This window comes from Suricata suricatta, chromosome 2 (assembly GCF_006229205.1).
Source record: "Suricata suricatta isolate VVHF042 chromosome 2, meerkat_22Aug2017_6uvM2_HiC, whole genome shotgun sequence".
NCBI classification, from domain to species: Eukaryota; Metazoa; Chordata; class Mammalia; order Carnivora; family Herpestidae; genus Suricata; species Suricata suricatta.
In genome coordinates this window covers 71,983,371-71,987,870 of record NC_043701.1, presented here as the reverse complement: position 1 = coordinate 71,987,870, position 4,500 = coordinate 71,983,371, and the positions used below count along the sequence as shown (strand labels likewise).

At 35.0% G+C, this 4,500-nt stretch overlaps 1 long non-coding RNA gene across 1 annotated transcript in view; it reads right to left on the bottom strand.

Annotated features, from left to right (window-relative positions):
- The window catches only part of LOC115306519, a 22,161-nt gene extending 17,889 nt beyond the window's left edge, over positions 1–4,272 (bottom strand). The window contains exons 1-2 of the long non-coding RNA XR_003915354.1: positions 4,197–4,272; positions 3,134–3,352 (exon numbers count right to left, since the gene is read on the bottom strand). This is a non-coding gene — a long non-coding RNA (uncharacterized LOC115306519). The remainder of the gene's footprint in view (positions 1–3,133; positions 3,353–4,196) is intronic.
- Positions 4,273–4,500: the final 228 nt, after the last annotated feature.

Sequence of the window (4,500 nt, the reverse complement as noted above, 5' to 3'; positions counted from 1 at the left end):
ATGAGAGGGAATGACATATGGCCCTTTGTAGGAAAGTGGATGAACCTTGAGGGTGTCATGCTAAGCGAAATAAGTCAGGCAGAGAAGGACAGATACCATATGTTTGTACTCATAGGTCTAACAGGAAACATTCAGAATGATCTAGCTTCAAGAAAAGCAAGCAGTTAGTAGTGCTTAAGAAAAAGTGATTCAGTATCTAATGGATAGTTGATACCTGTCACAACACAGCATTTTATATACTGTTAAGTGAAACTGCAATACAATCTAAGTTTATCTTGGGAGTGTTAGCTGTATAATTGGATTTAATGAAACGTTTAGAGGTGCAGTAGGCATGACTTTGAGTAGATAATGAAAGAAAATGCAAAATGCTTATTGATTTATGATGTGGTTTCATCTTAGCTTGGGCAAAGCATGCAGTATTTAATACATAGTACCAGAATATTTACTATTGAAGCTTGAAAAGATGTGAGTTCTTTGTGTGCAATCTTTCATTTATGCATGTGAGAGGGTTTTCTTTATTTTTTTAAATATTTTTACATTGTAGTACTTGTTTTGCTTGTTGGTGGTGTTTGCTTATTTAATACATTCTGTCAAGGACAGAAATTACATGATGGTTTTTTTTTGTTTGTTTTTTTCCCCCCTAGATTTTCTTTCAATTCTCACATTGTAAATATTGACATGAACAGAGGCACCTGTGTGACTCAGTTGGTTGAGTGTTGAACTTCAGTTCAGGCCTTGATCTCACAGTTCTTGAGTTGGAGCCCCACATCAGGCTCATTGCTATCAGCCTGTTGGGGAAGAGCCGGTTTCCAATCCTCTGTCCCCCTCTCTCTGCCCCTCCCCTACTCGCACTCTTCCCAAAATGAATAAATATTAAAAAATACATAAATATTGACGTGAACACCCTGTAGCTAAATCTTTCTCAACTGTACTGTAATTATAGCTGACAAGGTTGCTAACATATCTCTATTGGCTTTGTAGTATTGCTATTGTTTGTAGATTTCAAGAGGGGAAATGCCAGAGTCGAAAATGGCAGTATTTGAGAATCCCTGGGATACTTAACTGGGAGGCTTGCCTCTATTAATCTATTAATATGTTAACTTATTAAGGATACTATATTAACGAAAGGCATCATATGTTGAATTCGATCATATAATGCATAATGGCAGGGAGCATCATATACACTATTTGACATAAAAACTATTCTGAAGGTTACATATGAGGTTCGTTTTATTCAAATATCTAAGAGAGCTTACCATATTTTTCACATGCAGATGTCTGAAGAAAAACTAAGGAAGATTTCTATTGATATTTAAATGTTTTTCTCATATTGTAGAAAAGTGAATGGAAAAGAAAGAGTCAAAGCAGGGGGTCAGTTTTCCACCACATTAACCAAGGCTACTAGGTTTTCAAAGTAGTAGGTTAACAATAAACCTCCTTTGCAAGTGTGCTGTAGGGATTAGAACACAGTGAATGAGTGGGTAAGCAGTTTTGTGTTAATCTTTGATTCACTGAAATTGAACTTTTTAATATTTTTTAAACTTTGTGGGGGCACCTGGGTGGCTCAGTCAGTTAAGCCTATGACTTCGGCTCAGGTCATGATTTCATGTTCATGGGTTCAAGCCTTGTGTCGGGCTCTGTGCTGACAGCTCAGAGCCTGGAGCCTGCTTTTGATTCTGTGTCTCCCTCTCTCTCTGCCCCTCCCCCTCTCATGCTCTGTCTCTCTGTCTCAAAAATAAATAAAACATTAAAAAAATTAAAAAAACATAAATAAAATAAAATATTTGTGAAGTACTAAAGCATTCTTATTAGTCTCATTATTGTTATAGCTATTTTATACATCAGAAGCTAAAATCATATGCTGATTATGAATTGGCTTAAAATAGTCAAATCTAAAAACAAATTTAAAATACAACAATACTTGAATAAAAAAAAGAATCCTGGTATCTTCAGATTATGAGAATAAGATCACTTATAATGGAATAAACTGAATTATATCACACTGTGGGCAGTTCGTTGATGAATGAGACCTTTGTATTTTTAGCTTAGTTTAGCTGACATGATTTTGGAGTTCCTTGAATTGACTTACAATGAGGAATTGGTTTAAACAATTGGAAATACAATCTTCACCACAAGTTACAACAACTTCCTATGGCTTTGAATAACGAGGAGCCCTCTTGTTATTGATTAGTATGAGGGTTTGCTAATATTAGGGAAAGAAAAAGGTATAATTGGATTCACTTTAAAAAGAAAATTGCGAGGAGAGGGGAGGCATGTAGATTGTAATTGCTCTAATTCTAAAGAAATCTAAATTCTTCCAAATGCTTAGTAAAAGGAAAGGTGGCTTCAATTTAATATGGAAAAATCCTATTATAACTATGTCTATTAAAGCATAATAGACATATGGAAATAGCTTGTGACTCAACTGAATTTCTATATATAATATATTTATGGTGTTCCTGTAAAATGCCAAGATCAAAAGCAGTCATCTATTTCATAACTTGGGACTCTTTTGTTATGCTCGGTGTATGTAGGCATTATCATTTAGGATTACAATTCATTCAGAGTGGCTTGTATGAGAATTAATTTCAATATACAAATAAGCTCCCCTCCACCTACCTTTTTCTGGCCAGAGGGATTGTGTTATGCTATTTCAGCTGATGTCAGTTAACTTTTAAAGAACAATAGACTTTCTTTGTTTAACTTATTTCATAGGGTTTAAGTGCTTTATGTACATCCTTTTAAGGAATACCAAGCATCCTAGTAATTTCATGGATAATTATGCCGTGTGACTAACTCTCACTAAATTAGAGTGAGTTAGGTTTCCAAAATCTAGTTGAAGGGATATTGAAACAACATTCTATTTTTAAAGTAATATGGTTAGTCATTAAAGATATAAGGCTATCACTGCTCTAGGAACATGATTCTGAGAAAATTTTTAAATATACTTATGAAAAAATGTAAGGGTCAAATAAAATTTTATAGGACCATTTGATTTACTGGAGTACTTACAGAACTATAATTAGACTTACGATCCTCTATGAAGCCATGGCACCAAATAAATTTTTGTGAATACTTCTAAAAAATATTTAAATAAAAAGCACTTAAATCAAGACACCGTTACATGATTTACCTGTGAAAAGATGTTACCACATGAGAAACTCCAAAGTTTCCTCCTAAACCGTAAGTGTTATCCACTGAGGCGACAGCACAGTGCATGCCATGAAGGTCTGTGGTGAGGGGCAGCTGGATCCATTTTCCTCTTTGGTACTGAAACCACATCCAAACCTCCAAACTCTCACACCCAGGGCCTTGGAGGCACAGACAGTGGGGCCAGGAGAAATGAAAAATACTAAAAAAAGAAAGAAAAAAAAAGATGTTCTTAGAAGAATTGCAAAAATTTGTGTTTATTATCAGAGTATAACTTTAACAGACGTTATTTTGAGAAATGAAATTGCAACATTAAGCATGTATAATAAATATATTCACATATGATAGACGGACTTAGTTCAGTTAATCCCCTTTGGCTCTAGGACCTGCCATATTGCTGATACTCACTGTCCTAATCCTCTCCTCATTTCCCTCCGTACAGCTCACAACAGCTTCTCCTCCAGCAGCCTCTTACCTGTTCTTTTGGCCTCTAACAAATTCTTTCCATGGCAACTCAACCTTTAAAGGAAATCAGGTCATTTATCTTTCCATTTATCACTCTGGTCTAAAATCTTTAAATGACTTCCCATCATTTTTAAATGGGGTTGCCAGATAAAATACAGGATAAGTGCTACATTGTAAGTAGAAGTATTTTATTATTGTAGTACTTGTATTGGATGAGATATTTTATAATAAAAGTTATTCATTGCTTAACTGAAATTCCAATCTGCATATTTACATGTAATATATCTGTATTTGACAAGTTTGCTAAATCTGTCACCTTAATTTAATTCATAGAGCAAATCCTTTTTTGCTGAACACCAACCTTACTCACTCTGGGTCCTGTCCACTGTGGCTGCCATCGTCGTCCTATACCCGTCACTACCACACTCTTCTCTCCCCCTTGTTTGACAACCTGCAGCGTGACCCATTGGCAGATTGTGAAATAACAACTTATCTCTATCTGCGTTAAAGAAGACATAGAAAACAAGAAGGAACAGTAGTCCCCCGTTATTGGCAGTTTTGATGTTTGCAGTTTTAGTTACCTGAGGTTTTGGTTATCAGTGGTTAGTCACCATCCAGAAGTAGATAATCCCTCTGTCATATGGTCAGAAGGTCAGCAATAGCCAAAGTCTACATCATAATGACCATGTCTTTTACCTCACATTATCTCATCCCATAGGTGTCTTATCATCTGATGTCATCCCAAGAGGAGTGAATACAGTACAGTAAAATATTTTCAGAAAGACCACATTCACATAAGTTTTATTTCAGTAGATTGTTATAATTCTTTTATTTTATTATTAGTTGGTTTCTTAATATGCCTAATGTATAAATAAAATTAAACAT